Genomic DNA, 20,418 nt, shown 5'->3' with positions numbered 1-20,418 from the left:
AACGAACGAGCAAACGACTAAGCACGAACGACGACTAAACTAGCCAGGGAACGGGCGGGCGACCGCACGTTTTCTTTGCGCGTGCTCCACCGCCTCATCTTAAGCTTCGCACACTTTAAAGCTCACGCTAATTTGCACATACGTCTCTATTACCTATGATGCGGTCGCTCGACGACGAACGCACCGCGTAACACGGTTTCGGGAGAGCACGCACGCTCTTCATCGGTGCCTCTGTATCGCAAATCCTCCGGGCGACCGCCAACGAGGAACACGAACAAATGTGGCAAACAAAGCTAATCTAAAGAAGGCTAGTAAGTAACCACAAAAGGCAGAGAGTTGCTCTCCTGAGGCGCTTTCATGATTGAGACTGAAATTTTATCAAAAGGACTGCGCTGAAGCTTAAAAAAGTTCGTAATCACGTTATCGCACGCAACCTCGCCTGCTCGCGAACTCAAGCCAGTTGGCGTTCAAAACGATTAAGCGCACCAAATATGACTAACACGACCACGTAGTGCGCATATAAGCAAAGCAGACGTTGCGTAAAAATCATGTTAAAGCGTGCGTACAAATGACAACATGCACAGTGAACTGTGCAATATCTACTACGTTATTGCCCGCAGCACAATACGCAAGCCTGGCACATACAATACTCTGAGAGAGCCACTACTTACAACACATAGTCGCGCGCAGGAAGTTGGTCGGAAGTTCTCCCTCCCGATTCGGTGAAGCCATGTCTTTCTTCTTAACCCATTGCGCTTACCGGACGGTATCGCGAACATATTCTTGTTTTTGCTAAAACTATACTGGCATCCAAACGCGCAGCAGGTCATGGTAACAGAATATAACGTGAAGCGACGTCGCACTTGCCATAAAACATCCATCAAGGCGTTCACACGATCAGAACAACACAGAATAGGAACGGAAGGAATGCCGCCAACGAGCGCCGCTTCTCGAGCAACGATGGCACTGAAGCGCGGCTGTAAACAAACGAAGCCGGCGCAAGGGGCCACGTGATGCCATTAGGCCAATAGCGACGCGGCGTCGGCTTCGGCCAGAGCGCTGGAGGAGGAGGCGGCATTCTTCAAAGCGTGGTACTACTTTACGAAGTTTAAGGGGTTTTATTCCCCGCTCCGCGAGCGTCCGGGCCCCACCGGCGCGAGCGCTATACGTTGCGTTGGCCTGTATTTCCTTGAACTGCGTGGTTAACTGGCCGTAAGATTTCCTCTTCTGGTATTCTTCTTTGGAGATGTAAAGTGTCTTTTATTTACACAAAAACATTTCACCTCTTTTAAACAAAGCGTCGAAATCAGTATATATATGTATACGAGGGCCTTGCTCACAAGTCCTTGCTCACGACATGCCACAAGATCTTAATTGATCTTCGGGCTAAATGGCATTTCTTCGTGTTGAGTTGAAGACCAGCGTGGGCAAGGCACGTTAGAACTGGATACAAGCGCTGCAGGCGCTGAGGAAATATTGATAAAAATGCGAGAATCTCATCTAGGTAGCAGAGAAAACTTTACCCATTTCAGGCCACGCAGCACTGTGTAAGTCATGCGCTCAAAAGTTGCAGGTGCATTGCATAGCCAGAAAGGTATGACGCTGAATTTGTAAAGTGAGCCGGGGGTACCAAATGCTGTTTTTTCTTTATCGTCTTCGTGAAGGGAATTTTCGAATAATCAGAACACAGATCGAGGCTTGAAAAGTATTCTGCGCCATGTAGCGAATCAAGCGCGCAATCAATGCGTGGCAGAGTATATGCGTCCTTGAGAGTGATCTTACTGAGGGTACCGTAATAGACGCCAAAGCTCACGGAACAGTATTTTTTTTTTTTTGGACCGAAACAACATGAGATGACCAAGGGCTAGCTGAAGGTTGCATGACCTTCTGTTGTAGCATGTCCGCGACATTTTCTTCGACGATTTTCCACTCAGCTGGAGACACGAGGTGTGGGCGTCGGCGCACTACAGACACATTATCTGTGTGAATGCGATGAGCTGGAACTGTAGTTTAGCCGAGTCGTAGAATCGAAGTCAAAAGAATATGCGTGTTTCTCCAACAAAGCAAGCAGCCGCTGCATCTGTGAAGGTGGGAAGTCACTGTTGATGGCTGCAGTAAGGGCGGAGAGAGAAGCAGTAGCACAAGTACAACGGTCTTTGGACGCCATAGGTTTAAGGGGCATTACGCACACTGGCCCTGGGTCGGCCGCGCAAGCTGCTGTGCTGCGTTGGGGAAGGAGAATATTCTCCGATGTTGCGCTCGTGAGGGTGAGGAGCGCAGAGCTATTGTGAACTCGAACCACAGCTGTCGCAAGCGCAATTTTTTTGTGAAGGCAATGGGAAGAGAGTAAGACCAACACGTCACCATGGTCAGTATCTTTGTACAGCATGGCAACAATTCGCTGTGGGCAAGAGGTATTCGGGCATCTTTCGCAGCGATAAGGCGGAATAGCGTGTGAATTTCATCACAAAGCAAGTATTCGGTGTCGGTAAGATGTAGGACTCGAAAGGAGAACAAAGAAAATCCCACCGTAAAATAAGTTGACGAGCGCACGGGGACAACACAGCTAACTGAATATGGTGCAGGATATCATCGATTAGTACACGGGCAGTACCAAGGACGGAAGGGCGAGCAGTGTGCCCACGGGCTGCAATTAGCGTCAGTCCATTGTAAGGCGCTGTGACTTTCCTGAGGCGAGATCGTAAATCAGCATGGATAACGGAAATTGTCGCACCTCTGTCCACCAAAGCATCGACGCGCATCCATTGGATAAACACCAAAAGCATAGTAGACAGGCGAGGTTGAGGAATTTCTTTGCCTTGACTTGTGCAGTTCTTCCTATAAAAACTGAATTGCTTAGTTTCCCGGACGAACAGTGGAGTTGAGTGAGATGGGCCTTAGTGGTGACTTAGAGTGGCGCAACAGGGAAGTAATGCGGTGTCTGGCTGAATTGTAAGCGCTCCGGTCTTCAGTCGATGCGGGCGGAGATGTGGACTGGAGCTAAGGTGAAGAGAAACGCCGGCTTTGGGAAGATGCTACACTAGAAAAGTTTCGCGCAGACATTTCGTACCCCTGACGCTGGGCCTGCTGGCGCTTGCGGCAGAGCCGTTAATTATAGCTTGATAGCCTCAATAACAGCACGTGGGACGTCACGGATGCCAAGGCGGGTAGTGCAGAGTCCGAGGCGCACCGGGAGCCAGTGCAGTGAGATGGGCCGATGAAGGTTCAAGTGACATGGACGGGATGGGATGTTCAGTGGATGCGCGGCAGCAACGGACGCGTACGCATGCGTGAGCACGACCTCCGCCGTCTTACCAAGGCTTTCGTTCTCAGCCGCTTTGTCTTCTCCCTCCCCTATCTCTTTCTCTCTCGCACCGAGGAAGACAAGGTGAACTGTCTCATCCGCCAAGCTTACAAGTCAGCCCTTGCGCTCCCCACCTACACCCCCACTTCTCGTCTGCTGGCGATGGGCGTCCACAATACTCTTTCAGAGCTTGTGGAGGCCCATCGCACGGCACAACTCGACCGCCTTTCTCGCACCCCCTCTGGTAGAGCCCTTCTCTCTTCCCTCCGCTTGACCCCTGTGTTCCCTGCCTGTGTAACCCACCCCTTACCCTCCTCTGTATCTTCCATGCTCACTGTGAACCCTCTTCCGAGGAACATGCACCCTGAGCATCACGCCACCCGCCGCTCTGCCCGCGCCTCCACCCTCTGGCGCCAGTATGGCTCACAGTCTAACGCTGTGTATGTCGATGCGGCGCCATACAATTCCCACCCCGCCTACGCCCTTGCAGCCACTTCCCATACACTTGCTCCCCTGACCGTTGCCACTATACCTGCCCCCACCTCCACTGCCGCCGAGGAAGCAGCTATTGCGCTCGTCATTGCCACTACCCCAGCCCGTTTCATATTCAGCGACTCCAAAGCTGCAGTCCACAACTTTGCGAAGGGTCGCATCTCCTCCTCTGCGCTTAGCATCCTTGAGCACTCCCCTCCCTCCTCTCGACGTATCCAACTCATCTGGGTTCCGGCTCACGCGGGGCACCCTGGCAACGAGGCGGCAAATTCCATCGCTCGCGAGATGACAAACCGAGCTGGCCCCCTCCACTCCGGGATGGACACGCGTGACTCCCTCCTCACCTTCCATGACATTACCCTTCATTACCGCAACTCTCGCCTAGCCCTCCCTCCCCCTCACAAATCCCTCTCTAAGCTCCAACAGAGCACGTGGCGCCATTTACAGGCCCACACTTTCCTCTCTCCTGCCCGGCTTGCCCTTATTCACCCCGGGGCCTTCTCACCCGAATGCTCGCTCTGCAGTCACCCACGAGCAGACTATGCTCATATTCTCTACTCATGCCCAAACCACTCTCCCCCTGCCTCTTGGCATGTATCTAGTCCGCAGCTGTGGGAGGCTGCTTTGGCCAGCTCGGAGCCGGATGTCCAGCTACGGCTAACGATCTGGGCAGCGGAAGTCGCCGCCAGGCATGATTTGGTGGCCACGACCGGCAGCCTGAAGGCCACCCACGGAACGGCGGCATCTTAATGTTCTTTTCTTTTTTTGGCCTTCATTAAATAAAGTTTATACCACCACCACTACGTTATTAGCGGCACCGTTGAGCTGACGTAGCGTAGAGGAGAGGCAGAAACGTGCGCGTACGCTGGGAGGGAACAAAAGACGGAGGGTTGCACGTGCGCGGAGTAGGTCAAGGACGCAAGTTCATCCCTGATGACTTCACACAAGGCCGCGCCAGTAGACGGACTGGGGAACGCCGACGGCGATGACAAGCCCATTGATCATAATCTTTCGCGTATGATTGTTGTTATCATGAGACGCAGTTGTGGGTCCACCCTGGAAGAATTTTCGCCAACGTCCGGCTGAAGCTGAACAGGCTCAATTTCGTCCAGGGTCTGGCACGTTGTGATGACGTCAGTGATTGTAGCGGGGTCCTTGATGGAAAGGGCATTGAAGACAACTTTTCTAATGTCTTAAATAATATGGAGTATTTTGAGTGACATACATGAACTCACACGGCGGCAGAGCGCAAAAGCATCCTCGATATACTGGGCGTAAGATTCGCCCGGCTGTTGCCGCGTAGCGAGTTTTTTTTTTTTTGCGATTGTAGGACGAACCGCCGGGGTAGCAAATACTTGGCGGAGGTGCTGCTTAAATGCAGCGCAGTCAGTAAAGTCTATCTCGTAGTTGAAGTCATGTCTTCGCCATACCTAACAACTAAAAGACATGGCGGAGCTTGAGGGGGTCGTCTAAACGATTAGCGGAAGTTACTCGCTTATAGTTCCCTACGAAGAGCAGCGAAGAGATAGGGGTCACGCTGGTGGATGCTTAGGATATAAGGCTTAGGCTTGTAGTGTCGAAACAGTAGCCGTGCCAGTGGAGGGTGTGTAGGCATGAGACATGCTAGTAGTCGACAGTGGGCGGCGGCCTAACTTCAGGGGGTAGACTGAGCTGGTAGAGGACTGTGGACCAAAAAGTCAAAGGCGCACACCCGATGATGACAATCACACGGAACTGAAGACGAGGATAATTTCATTTATTTACTCTCAAGGTCGCACAGGCATGCGTAGAGGAGTGGCAATAGAAAAATGAAGTAGAAACGGCCAATGAGGCAGCACATCATCACAGATAGCCGACTTGAACACATTACAATCTGTGATAGCGACGATGGAGGCGGGAGGCGATTGCAGTCTTGACTTGTTTTCGAGATGAGGGCGTTTAGGTATACATTGCATTTACTCTGAGGAACCCCAAGCTGCATTTGATGATCAATACGGAATGACCAATGACTGGAAGGCGAACCAAGTGTCATTTTTAGGTCATTATTGGTGTAGTATATTTTATGAAACAGGCGTAAGCGGGAAATTCGTCGTCTGATAGAAAGGAGAGGTAGGTCAAGCTTTTGCTTCATGCGAGAAATGCTGGTTAAGCGATTTTAGTTCGAGAGGATAAACCTAGCTGAGCTATTTTGTACAGATTCTAAGGACTATGTTAACGAGCTAGTGTACGGGTCCCATATCGGTGAAGCGTACTCAAGCTTAGAGCGCACGGGTGTTTTATATAGTAGTAGTTTCAACGGAACGGGAGCGAAGTGGAAATTTCGCCAGAGAAAACCAAGGCAACTGCTAGCTTTGTTAATAATATGGTGGATATGTTTCTACCATGAGAGGTTATTAGTGATATGGACGCCTAGATACTTGTAGCTGTCGACTAACTGAAGAGGACAACCGTTCAGATCATAGCCCTGATAAGTGGACTGGGTTATCTTTCGAGACACTTATTGCTTTACATTTGTTAATGTTTAGTTTCATAGGCCTTGTATCACACCAAGAAGAAATATTGTTTAGGACAGATTGAAGAACGGAGAAGTCAGACTGATTAGAAAGTACGCGGTACAGAACGCAGTCGTCAGCAAAGAGCCTTATGTTAGAAGTAACAGAATCGGGCAGGTCATTAATATAAATTAAAAAAGAAGAGGCCCAAGGATTGACCCCCGAGGAACACCGGATGTTACATCACATGATTTAGAGTCATGATCATTAACTGAAACGTATTGCGTTCTATTCTGCAAGAACCATTCAATGCACTTAAGCAAGCTACAATCAAGATGGACTGTGCTAAGTTTCAGTAATAGTAGTCGATATGAGACGGTATCAAAAGCATTCGCGAAATTATGGAAGATGCAGTCAATAACTGAAGCTCGAGGTAAAGCGGAAGACAAATCATTAGTAAAATTTGATAATTCACTCTCACAAAAAGTTTTACAAGGAAACATGCTGCTGTGACGCAAGAAATGTATTAGACTCGAGAAAACTAATCAGGCTGCAGTAGATTATGTGCTCCCATAACTTGAATGGAATATAAGTTAAGGAGATTGGCCGGTAGTTTAAGGGGTTATGTAGATCACTATATTTGTGGAATGGAATCACCTTCGCCGTCTTCCAGTCGTCTGGAAGTGTTGGACTCTGCAAACACTGTGTAAAGATATATGACAAGAAAGCAGATGAATATGCTACAGTACTCGTAAGGTATTTGTAATTTATGGTAGCAACACCTGCCGATGAGGAAAATGATGCTTTTGTAATCAAATTGTGTATGCCATAAAAGTCGATCGAAATCGGCTCCATCTCATAGTACGTAAAGGCACGTGCGGACGCTGAAGTATCTATTAGAGCTTGACCCTTGAGCCGAAAATGTGTGGTTAAAAACGGTTCAGCAAACCTCATGGGGGACAGGGAGTCCAGCGTTAGTTTTCAGAACAATTTCTTTAGGTTTGCGTACGTTGATAACGTTCCAAAACTTCCTAGGATTAGTTGTGAACGGATGGGGTAGTGTTTCACAAAAAAGTAATTCTTGGCTGCGCGGATGGCCATCTTATTTCAAGATGTGATAGCAACGTAAGCAGGCAGCTTTTGCTTTGGTTTACCCAGACAGCTTGAAGCGTCGAAAAATGCGTTTTTCTTGTTAAGAAGTCGTTTTAAACAACTTAAACCAAGCAGCCCGTTTGCATGTAGATAATACGCGAGTCCGACTATATTCTTGAGTTAGTTTTTCAACCTTGTTTTTGAAAAGGAGCTAGTTTTCTGCGATAGGCCTTTCCCACAACTGCGGAAAAAAGAAAGCGGCAAAAATTGTAATTCGTTATTGACCGAGGAAAAGTCTCCTCTGTTGTAGTCAAATTTTCTTAGTATTTTAGAAGCTGGGGCGAGCGTAAAGGCATTGCAAAGTGAATCACGAAATGATTGCTTAAACCGGGTGTAATTGATAATGCAGAAATTGAATCATTAGGTGTGGTAAAGACGAGCTCAAGGATGTTGGCAGAAATTGCAGTGACACGGGTAGGGTCTTTAACAAACTGGGTGAGACCAAAGATCGAACATATCTTAAGAAAGGTTGAACATTGGGATGAGGATGGAGTCACTAATGGAAAGTCAACAGCCCAGTCCATGCAAGGGAAATTTAATTCGCCGAGCAAGAATATTGGTGCTGCTGGATATCCAACATTGATTTAGACAAGACAGTCAAATAGTTCATTGCAAATGTGGATGTACTATCGGATGGTCGATAGAAAGCGGAAAATGTCACGTATTTGTTATGTGAATACAATAGCACAAGAGCTCAATCTGCGAAGGCACGCATACATCAAAAGACGTGATATCAGATGAAACAGCGATCAAGGTCCCACCGCCATATCGTCATATAAGGTCATTTTTATAAATATATTAAGCCTTACGGCACGTGAAAAGTTCCGAATTTTGAATTTCATGTGAAAGCCAGGTCTCGACTAAAACAACACTATCTACATTACAGGGGTCGATCAGCGCATGCAGGGCATCGCGCTTATTCATGGAGTGGTTGTTAGTGAACAGCGCAGAGTAATCGTTGTGATGCTTATTCTGTACGGCCGCACAATGCTAACTCGAAACGGGGGATGGGGTATTCGCAGGGACATTTATTGTGCTGCTGCCTACAGTACTGCCGGTAGTAGGAATACTGTTCTGCTGAAGTTCATAAACAGTATCGGTTTGAAAGCAATACACGTAGCACGTTTTGTGGATGAACAATTAGTTGTACCCGAGATGATACAATTGACCGGAAGACTTCCTAAATGTCATTAACTTATTCCTGGTCATACCAGTTGCCCGACAGAAGTCTTGTTGAATGGATACCTCGGATCCTCTAAGTTTCTCCTTTAGTGTTAATGGTTTTTATGTAATATGTCAATAACGTAGCACAATGATTATAATATACACATGAAGATGAGCATAATAAACGCCCATAATATTATTAGGTTTAGCTGAAGATTGTAGAATTACTTTGGTGCATATGTATGCGCAGAACTGATTGTTGTATGGTGGACCCAAAAGTTAATAAGGACCTTGTGTGACCTTGTTGATAGCTACCTATATATTCCTTGGCTATAAGGGTCGGACACGTTCGTCGCTACATTTCTACTAGACGGTTTAATGCACGGCATTTTCCTCCGAGGATTTTAGCACTGGACAGTTCTCACGGGTGTAGGCGTAATTGTTCGTGAGAAGTGTGCCTGCCATCTAATGTTCATATTACAGTTGTTCATATTTCGCTATTAAACGCCACCTCGATCCGTTGCATGGTTCACCAGTCAAGGTATTTCCGTTTGCGCCCGCTGTAAACAACATTGTATTGCTTTATTTTCACAGCATTCGACTTTTTTTTTCAAAAAAGCTACGCGACTATCATCAACGATCCCAATTTGGGACTCTCATCACTATATGACGATATCTAGAAAAAGAACGAGTTCGGAAATTATTCGCTGGAAAGTGTTTCAAGGGCGACATTTCTCTATGTTGGAAGCGAGCTGACGCATCAATTTCACCGACATTGAAGCATACAATGTTCGCAGGTTAACGAAAAAAAAAACATATTAGTCTCGCAGTTTGGACGGAGTGCAACTGACAGCTTAAAGTTCTCAAAAGAAATGTAGACGTAACTAGAGCAGCATGAAATATATTCCGTACTTCAAATATAACGCACATTCATGGAAATCGGTCACACCTGTTTTGTTTAAGAAATAAAAATTAGATAAGCAGGTTTTACGTGCCAAAACCACGATCTGATTATGAGGCACGCCGTAATACGGAACTCCGTAAATTTGGACCACCTGGGGTTCTTTAACGTGCACCCAAAAGCGGGTGTTTTCGCATTTCACCGCATCGAAATGCGACCGCCATGGCCGGTATTTAACATCGCGACCTCATGCCTAGCAGCCCAACGCCATAACCACTAAGCAATCATGGCGAGTACGTGTTTTATTTGACGAAGCGACGGTGGAAATACGTAAAAATTTAAAGATTCATAGGCGTGTTACACAAAAAGAAACCGTAACATTTATCATCAATACATGTTAGTCTGCGTTTATTCAAATTACAAAATATTACACAGCAAGTTTCACCCACTTCACAAACAATCTTAAATCTTAGTAATGCCACTCATCATGCGATACGGCAGGACCGAGAATGGTTGTTTCAATCCGGCGTCGTAGGAACAACCTCAAATTTTACCCACAGCTCATCGCTCTCGACGTAACATTCACGTTCGAGATCTTCAATGTCGCATCCTTTGTAAAAATAGGTAGCCACATTCATCGATTCCGTGGGCTTGCCATAAACTTGAAGACTCTGACCAATGCGATTTGAAATCTCGCGGCTTCTACCTTTCGACAAATTTTTGAAACCGATCTTGAAGTTATTATTGAAGGGCCACTGAAGAAATTCGTCGATAACTCCCTTGTGTATGCGGTAAAGCCCGTGCACAAAAACGGAACTGTCACTTTTCTTCAGATACACTCCTGGACAGATGCAATAGCCGCACAAGTAGACGGGATCGCTGTAGTAGGTGCTCCAACCAGTTAACCTTGCTTTTTCTTTCAGTGACTTTATTCCCTTGACGTAAAATTCGTAGCATGTAACTTTTAGCGTGTTGTGTCCGAGGAGGAGATCTTTTTTCACATCTGATGCACTTTGCTTGCTTTGCGTTTGAGCAGCATTTGATGCAACAAAGCGTTGAGCGTTTGTTGAACACATCAGGGAGATTGTCTCTGTTGCACGCTCGAGCGCTTTCTCAAGAATAACCTCGAAGGACTTCACAGTTTGAGTAATTTCATGCAGTAGGCCCCCATGGGTAGCAGAATGCCGCTTTAATTCAGCACTGTTGTGCTCGACCATTTCGAGAGATTGCCTTGCTGCGTGTACAACTCCTGTTTTAACTTCGTCACCCAAAGCGCTTAGACGCTGTGAAAGCATGTCACCATGTTTGGCCAAGCCTTCGTCAAGGTCCTTAACGGTCGCGATTCTGCCTTTGTCTGAGGGAAGATTGTCATCCGTTGCAGGCGATTGCTTTTCCAACGACTGCATCACTTTCTCTCTCAGATCATTTATAACGTGCGAAAACTCGTTTAACCTGTCACAGAGAGCGCTGCTGTCACGTACAACTGTATCAAAGTCAAATCTCAATTCTCCTATCCGTTCTTCTAATATTCTCTCTAAGGCCACACACACTCCATCCTGAACGGAGCCATTGCGCGGGTTCAAATATTCGGTCATGTTGGGCGGCGCATGCGTGTGGCAGTCACTTTTCCTGTGCGCACACATATTTTTCCACAGAACATACGCTGAGCATTTCGGACAGCGTGCAGAATGGTGGACACAGTCTTCATAAAAGTGCTCGCTTAGGTCTGCAGCAGCCATGGCCAACTCACAGCCATTGTCTTCATTCCAGCACTTTACCTGCGACAACAAAAAAGAATGATTTGTAGCAACACCCAATCACTTCGGCAATGACCGCCCTTGTATATAATATATGAAGAAAAAGAAGCCCTTCAGCTGGCAGGTTATGTTTCCTGATGCGTCTACTTTCTTTAACACTCCGCGCTAGCTACTTTCATGTAAGTAGCTCCTCGTCACGCTGGTATGCCCATACCATTCCCTAACTGAACCTACCGGGCACGCGCAGCGGTAAAGATATATACATACGTATACATATATACATACATATATACACACACACATATACACAAACACACACGCACACAAACACGCACACATGAACATTACACGCACACACACACACACACACACATATATATATATATATATATATATATATATATATATATATATATATATATATATATATATATATATATATATATATATATATTCATTGACATGATATGAGGAGATGACGCCCAATGTAAGGCGCCGGCTACTCCTTATCTCTTGAATGGTTCCATCATAAAACATACAGGGTTCAAGATTACATTTCAAATATTGTTTTTACACAAGCGCCAGGACATATCACGCAACGTTTTCACAAGAAGACCATTAAGTAAGAAACACATGGTACATACAGTATACAAGGTATATGTGTCCACAGTTATGTAGATGAAAGTCCCAAAAATACAAGCGATACTGTCGCCTAACAACAGCCTTTAGTCAGCGGGTGGTACACACATCGTGCAAATGCATTGTCACATATTGTCACAACAGAACAGTCAGCATAAGAGAATTCACAAACACATGCATATATACAGCGGCATTGAAATGAAAGGAACAATAAAAGCGTTAATAACGTCCAACAATGCCGCTGTTTCCAAGAAAAGTCTGTAGTTCATTTAAAGCGCCCTTCTGCAAGGACGTTGGTGGCCAAGAACCCAAAAGTTTCCTTAAACTGAAAGGTCTGTGGTCTAATTCAATTAGGGTTGATTTAAGTCGGTATCTTGGTGTGTCGTGATGTGGGCAATCTAGAAGGACGTGATATATATCTTCGTCTACAAATCCACAATCACATTCGCGGTTTCCGCACGGCCAATTCTGTGTAGGAAATGCCTTGTGTAGGCAGTGCCTAGCCTTAATCGATGAATAAGGGTTTCCATAGTTCTGTCTAATGACAATGAAAATTTGAATTCACTAATCGGATCAATATGGTATAAGTCCTAGCTCTTAGAATTCTGGTCAAACGAAGTGTTCCTACACATTTTCAAAGACGTTGTCCTCATAATGCAGCGTAATTCTATCTTTGATATTGGGAGCGGCACCGCATCATCTTTAAGGTGTGCTCGTCGTGCTGCTTCATCGGCTGCTGTGTTGCCAGGAATGTTGCAATGACCTGGTATCCAATGGAATGCTATGGCATGTTTCGCTTCGCTTGCCTTTGTGAGGTATTTATGTGTTTCGTATATTATACTGTCACCGAATGTTTTCCCTTTTGTGCTGTAGAGGGATGTTAGAGCCGCCTGCGAATCGCTGAACATTACTCATTTCCCCGCATCTATTAGTGGCAATATAAATTTTTCCCACATAGGATTGCGAACAGTTCAGCCGTTGTGGACGAAGTCGCACGAGATAACTTAAATGATTCTTGTTTTTTAAGTGAGGTATAATGAAGGATGAAATTGAAGAGGTTGCTATACTGGAGTCATCTGTATGGCTGTGTGTGTATCCTGAATGCCGCATATACATCTGGTAAAGTGCTAGCTGTTGAGCAGCTTGAATGAACATGTCTCTTTTTCTGCATATCTCGTCTACTGACAATTCAATTTTTGGAAATGTAAGCAGCCATGGAGGATATTCGACATCTGAGTTCCAAAATTCATTTCTACACAATATGTGAAGATTTTCTCGAATTTCTATATGAACATAACTTCTGTCGCGTTTCATTATGTCTAGAGCCAATGGGTGGCTTTATGCTGTGTTTGAAGACGGAAATAATGTTGTCGTGTTTCTGTAGTTCGCATAACTGGAAATGGTGATTGGCGAGCCTCGCCTATTAAAAGATAGCTAGAAGTCGCTCATGAAACTCCTAGACATATGCGCAGTCCTCTAGCTAAAAGTCTCTGAAGTCGCTCTTCTGACGTGTGGGAAGGTCCGTATAAGATGGGCGCGGAATACACAATTTTGTCGTATTAATGCATTGTAACGAGTCAGCATGGACGATACTGATCCGCCCGATGATGTGCCTGTAAGTGTGCGAAGTACAGTAACTATCGCATTGCCCTCGTTTTCAAGTTTTTTTATGCGGGATGCCCAGGATAGCTGCCTATCAAGTATTATGCCAAGAAATCGATGCTGTGTAACAATCATTAGGGGGTGTCCTTTCAGATTAAGAGTGATATTCTTTAACTCCCTCCGAGTGAAGGGTAAACCAGCTGTCTTTGCGTGTGATAGAACCATTCCTCTCTCTCTCAAAAATCGGCTCATGATATTTATGCCGTCTTGTAATGTCACCTGAAGTAGTTGAGCATTAGACCCAGATGTCCAAATACACACATCTGCATACAGTGCAAACTTTAAGTGCGATGGCAGCCTTCTTGTTAAGTCAGCCATTACGCAGTTAAAAAGGAAGGGGCTGAGTACGCTTCCGTGTGGAACTCCCTGTTTGACATGTTCAGCAGTCTTTCGTTCAGCCGTCTGAAGAAGTATCTTGCGACCTGATAAAAATTCAGAAATCCATCGCAAGGACATGCTAGACAGTCCAAGTTCCAACATACTTAGCGTAATATGAACGTGACTAACAGTGTTAAATGCCCTTTTGATCTCTAGGAATACTGCTATTCTCAGATTTCCACGCGCAGGCTCGTGTTCCACACAAGATACTATATCCCATTTTGCACCCATCGTGCATCTATGTTTTCTAAAAGCTACTACGTAGTTGGACAACACATCTGTTTCATTACACCACCACTGAAGTAGCGCGTCAATCATTTTCTCCATTACCTTGCATAAGCAACTTGTCAAACTGGACAGAAGTATTCAAGGCACAAGGGCGTCTTACCCGCTTTTAAAATTGCTATAATTCGAGTGACTTTCCAAGAGTCGGGTACAGTTTCTTCTATCCATAAATTATTATAGATGTCTAAGAGCGCTTATGTACCGGTTGGTCCGAGGTATCTTAGCATATTGTACGTAATGCCGTGCGGCCCAGCAGCAGACTTTTGGCGACATCATGCAATTGCACATTGAAGCTCGCTTAATGTGAAAGTATGATCTCATTGAGGATGTTGGGCCCAGTAGCAAGCAGTAATTTTCTCCTTAACTAACACTACTGAAATATCAAATTCTGCACATTGCAACGAAAAATCAGGTCTGGAAATAAGCTCACAAAATTCATCTGCGACCACTATCTCACACGTGTCGCGAGCTACAACGAGAGCACGAAATGGCAAGCTCCATGTTACAACTCCGCTTAAAGAACTAATTACTGGAAGAATTCGTGGGACAGACGTGTGAGGGGAAAGCGTGCCGCAGATATCGGGCTAGCGCCGTTTGCATCAATTTTCCATGCGTCTGCGCATTAAATCATGTATTTTCTGGGCATTTATGTATGCTTCTAAATTTCCGCAGCGTCGGTACGCTCCTTCGGATCGGCGTCGGATGGCTCTTAGGTCTTCAAACTCTCCATCAGCTGCAGCATAATTTTTTGGAAGTCAGACCTTCCTTGTGCATAGGTTCATATTATGACGTAGTAGTTCTGCGGAAACCCGCAAGGTGGTGAGAAGTAATTAATAAAGGGAAAATCAGACATCCACCCGTTCGTAGCAATTGCTACAGAAGAAACCCATACGGGTTCCTCGAAAGAAAAACCTCATAGTTGAAGGAAAATTCGTCCTGGTCCGGGACTCGAACCCGGGACCACCGCCTTCCGGGGCAGCCACTCTACCCTCTGAGCTAACCAGGCGGCTAGCAGATGGCAGGGCGAAGTCGAATTTGTCGACAACACGAAGCAAAGGCAAGAGTTTGACGTAGTAGTTCTGCGGAAACTCGCAAGGTGGAGAGAAGTACTGAATAAAGGGAAAATCAGAAATCTACCCGTTCGTAGCAATTGCTACAGAGGAAACCCATACGGGTTTCTCGAAAGAAAAGCCTCATAGTTGAAGGAAATTTCGTCCTGGTCCGGGACTCGAACCCAGGACCACCGCCTTTCCGGGGCAGCCGCTCTAGCATCTGAGCTAACCAGGCGGCTAGCAGATTACAGGGCGAAGTCGAATTTGTCGACAACACGAAGCAAAGGCAAGAGTTTGACGTAGTAGTTCTGCGGAAACCCGTAGCAATTGCTACGAATGGGTGGATGTCTGATTCTCCCTTTATTCATTACATTTCTCCACCTTGCGAGTTTCCAGTCAACAGGTAAGAATGGGTGCCATGTGTGTTCTTGACATTTGTTTGCACTATTTGCACATTTTTTGCACTATTCGCACTTGACAGAACGGAGCGTGAGTGCATCGCAGATTCGTTATGTACGGAAATTTCCTAGATGTGCAATAAAAGGGAATTTCTTCGAAATATGAATGTCTAGATGAACTGGCGAATCTTTTCTAAGCGTTTGAGCAAGAAAGTCTTCAAATTTGTGGCAAGGATTGCTATAGATTAGTTGCAGGTTTTTGTTGCTATGGGTGTGGTGGTTTTGTCTGCAAGAATATTATTACCCTCTATACATCCGTGCCTATCAGACACTCGCCATATTGTGGCATACTTATTATGCATGTATGCTGTACAGAGCAGTGAATCAAGATCATTCACTACAGGGTTTTTGCTTTTACCGAACGACAAGACTAAAATCACGTCGATTAAAGGCTTGCTGAATATACGTAATTTTTCTATCTTCTTTCTTTTATGATATTTTACATGTCACAGTAGTGTGTTGCAGGCAGCTGTAAGATACTTCCAGGCAAAGAACATCGAATTCCTCAAGTGATGGACCAAGTGCTAAATAAAACATGGCGGTAGATTATGTTAGCTCGATAACGCGTTAGTGTAATATTCGGGGTACGAGTACTTTGCCTTTTGCATCGGATAAGCCGGCAACACCTCATGTTATGACTGCAATCGCACGGAGACGCTTTAACAGGCTATTGTGTGACTATCGTCTCCATGCTATTGAGCCACGATCACTTTAATCGAACTTCCAGTGTATACCATTGCCAGACGAAACCATTCGGAATGCCGAGCCTAGAGCAATCGCAGCTGCGAGCGTCTAACACACTGTTACAGCTCTCAAGGGCAACAGGCCTGTAAAAAGCAGCTGTAGCCTGAATTAGTGTTGCTTGAGCTAGAAGGGAAAATGTGCAGTTCTGGTTTGCAATAATAGTGACCGGCTGTGATTGTCTGTAAGTGCTCCTGTCTCTTATCTGCTTTTCTAGCCTTCTTACTGCCCCCTTCCCAGGTTGCCCAGTGTAGGTTAGCAAAGCGGATTTTCTTTTCCGGTTAACCTCACTGCATCTTCCCTAACTTCAATCTTTCTTGATCTCTTACACAAGCCATGGGAAGGGTCTTGCAGCAGGTCGGATTTCAAAGAGCTTGGAAAATCAACTACCAATTATGACAGAATACAAAGTATTTTTCGCCGTCTGAGTGCACTTTCACAAAGTTTGGAAAATTGGAATATCACCTCTACATATAGTGACCACTTGTTCCACTCTACGTAAAAGCTCTGTACCGACCTTTTTCTAAAGGCACCGCTCACGAGGCGGATGCTTAGACGGTTAACAGGATCCAGCATCTTTAAAGCCCCAAGCTACGGTGCCGTATGATTTGGGGTATTTGTGCAGGTTGAATGAGCTGTTGCTCTCACTGCCCCATGTTGTGGGCAAGAACATTGTCAGTAGGTTGGTTGCTTTTTATCATTTGGCCCTGCGACACTTATGTGGGCAATGAAATTTAGCTTAGAGCCAAGAATTGTGCCTAAAATACTGTTCGCTGCGTTCACTGCCATGTGAGCATCTGGTTCTACATGTGGATCGGACCAGTCCTGTCTATCGCGTCAAAATAAAAATTTAGCGTGAATCTATTTTTATTGGGCCATGTATACGAATTTGTTCAGGCATACTCATACTTGTAAAATGAGTGTGTCTAAATAGTTGGTAAAACATCTTACCTAATTAAAAGAGCGCCAATATGCGCACTCCCAACTACGCCCACCCACAGACAAGCTATATACGTCCACCACACGCAACGTTCATTCGAACTGTTTTATTGCTCTTAAGTAGGACCACATTTCTGCAGAGAAGCATGAGCGAAAAAAAGAAAAGGTACGTCAGTGAAGGCACTATCAGAAAGAAAGATTACTTTGGTCGCCTATCTTGGTCGCTGCAGAGCGGTCGTTTTTGAATTCAAGGTTGTGAGCAATATATTGTGCATTTCTGATAGTGGCTTCAATGACGTGATTTTAGTGCATGCTTAACTTTTCTCATTATAGTGGGCATACGTACGAGCAATAAGGAGTTGGAAGTGAGCGCTTTTCGTGGGGGCGTATCTACTGTGTCTGCCCGCGTGGATGTGCATGTGGTTGCGATTGTGCCTATTTGCGCTTTTAATTATTTAAATACTCAAATTAGTCGCTCGCAGGCTGCAAGGTAACAAGACTTGAAACCTATCTGTAAACATATCTGTACCTCGCCTACGTAGACATAATGAAAATGCATGGGGCTGAAGGTTCACAAAGCGAATTCATTTTAACACCGAAAAGCGTGCAGCTAAGAAAGCCTTGTGGTAGGTCAGTTTCCTGAGTAAATGAACGCCACAATCCATACCGTGAAATCCCAAAAGAAAATTCGAGTAAAACTCGAGAGAAAATTGAGAGAAAATATGAGGTGGGCTAACATTCAATGCTGTGATTAACTTCCAGGTTGGTAACATTCAGTATTTTTTGAAGCCAGGAGCTTAGACAGGGGAGGGTTTTCTCTTCGGGGTGGGCCACCTCAGGATTTCACGGAAACCTACTGCAACGCCGAAATTACAATTCGGGAAGTAGCTTTCTCAATGTTTAGGATTGTTCCCTAGGTTGCCGTTACCAAAACGTTTCGCAGCATCTCTTAGTCTCATGTCGTGTTGTAAGCCTGTTCCGTCTCAAGTAACAGTGACCGAAAGAACTGTTTATAGATAAATGCATCACGTATATTTGCATCTATGCGCACGGTTTGGTCGGTTGCAGACAAGTCTTCTGTGAAGCCATCCTAATGGATCAAGCATTTTGTTGCATTCAAGGAAAAGTGAAATAACAGTGAGTTACCTATTTCTCGAAAAGATTACAAAGCAGCTCGTAAGCAGGACGACGACAATAAATCGATATGAAATGAACCATACAATTGTCTTTTTTTAACGTGGCTGAGTTAGGCAAATGCAAGAGTTCCGTACCGGGAGCCGATCGTTTATTTATGACATGATTAAATACCTGCACTCGGACTCGCGGATCCCAATACTTGTACTTTTCAACGCTCACTGGGCTGCAGGAAACTCACACAATGAAAAATGCCATCAGTATCCTAAGTTTGAAGGAGAGCAAGCATATATGAATGGTGACAGGTGAGCCTCACCTTTCGTGACAGCAGGTTCTCCAAGGGAAAGTCTACCCACTGGGCGTCTCCTTCCAGAAACTGGTCACCGTCTAGTGGACAGGCCGGTCCGTTGTCGAGAAGACAGTGTTCATAGCATGTTTTGCATAGCACGTGTCGACAGGGCAAAAAGACCGTCACTCTGGGTAGCAGACCACACGCATCGCATATTCTGTGTGCGGGAATAGGTTCTACAAAGTGCAAAGGTCTCCAGTCCAGTTGCTTAGAAAATCCGAACAACGTATAACGCTGGTCCTGCAGCATGACGGGCGGTGCGTAGGTGTACTGGAAAATGTCGCGGCAGCGGTTCTGCGGAAACTTCGAACGTCATCAGCGCTTTATCGTCGTAACTGTTACCAAGGCAACTATCTGACCGAGACGACCACCCACTTTAAAGAGATTGTCGGCATCGCTCACTGTGCCTCGTGTATGGAACTTATCGGCTTGTCGGGCCGTGTGCATACATCCGGCAACGATTTCCTCACCGTCTGGCTTGCCAGCACCAAGACCAGTTTTTAGCGCTCGCGAAAATTGCAACACAACACGTTCAAAAAGCAATTTCCTGATACGTCAAATCTACAGTGCAGATGTACAGTTTCAAAAGGACCAGCAAAGGAATAAAGAAACGCAATTATGCGAATCCGCGGCAGAGTACAATGTTGGGCGAGTAATCTTTTTCACTGGTTTTGTACTTTGTGCCAAAGTGTGTCTGAATAAGGATGCAGATTGCACGCACTGTGGCAATTGATGTAAGTTAAGCTTCCTGTTCTGTTTGCGTTGATTGGCTATAAGTGTTGGTGATGTTGACGGCGAATGTTTAGGTTGTTTGGCCATTAGTGGAATTCTAGATGGTGAGGAGATGTTAAACGTTACCTCGCATGCAGAACTTGTTTTAATCTATAAGTGCACAGAACACACTAAAAGACGCGTTTGTTTGAGGCATTGTTTTGCGCTATTGTTCGTAGCCTGCGGGAAGATCAGCGCTGCCATTGCCTCGCATTACACAAGCTGATTTGCTGGCGGAACACTCGCGTAGTGTCTTGACGCTGCGGTGCCTTAAAAGACAGCTTTGATTTGGGCGTCACTTAGCAAATATTTTACCCTCTGAGATTCGGCATGAAAATGTGTAGACGTTCTATTTCATAAAGTCGTTTTGCCGAGATGTGAGCGATGCGCCAACCACTGGAAAGCAACCACTTGTGTCAATTCCTAATTCCGCGCCACTCTCGTTGTGGACGGCTTTCTCAATATAAATATATAATAAAATTATCAACTAAAATGTGTCAGTTGTGCTTGCTCTTTATAAGGGCTTTTATAAGCAAAAATTGGAGGACGCTTAAGCTTCGCCTTCATGAGTGGAACGAGACAGCGTTCCCGTCGACTCGCCAAGGGGTCTAAGACAACGCGCTACGGCGCAGGGATCACTTACGAGGCGCCCCGCATCGGACTTTGCGCCCACCTATCACGCGGTGAGCGTCGAGCAACGCAGCGTTTGGCGCGGCAACGAAACGTGCGCCTGAGCAAACGGAACAAA

The 20,418-nt window shown here is 45.6% G+C and overlaps 1 long non-coding RNA gene across 1 annotated transcript; it reads right to left on the bottom strand.

Moving 5' to 3' along the window:
- Positions 1 to 9,896: 9,896 nt before the first annotated feature.
- On the bottom strand, positions 9,897 to 19,459 carry LOC135918134 (uncharacterized). The gene is made up of 2 exons (XR_011508939.1): positions 18,867 to 19,459; positions 9,897 to 11,283 (listed from the first exon to the last, which is right to left on the bottom strand). It is a non-coding gene; the product is annotated as an uncharacterized lncRNA (long non-coding RNA).
- Between the last annotated feature and the right edge of the window lie 959 nt (positions 19,460 to 20,418).

The sequence above is a fragment of the Dermacentor albipictus genome, chromosome 10, assembly GCF_038994185.2.
Source record: "Dermacentor albipictus isolate Rhodes 1998 colony chromosome 10, USDA_Dalb.pri_finalv2, whole genome shotgun sequence".
NCBI classification, from domain to species: domain Eukaryota; kingdom Metazoa; phylum Arthropoda; class Arachnida; order Ixodida; family Ixodidae; genus Dermacentor; species Dermacentor albipictus.
Note: the sequence above shows the minus strand (reverse complement) of the source record. Positions and strands in the feature narration are given on the sequence as shown.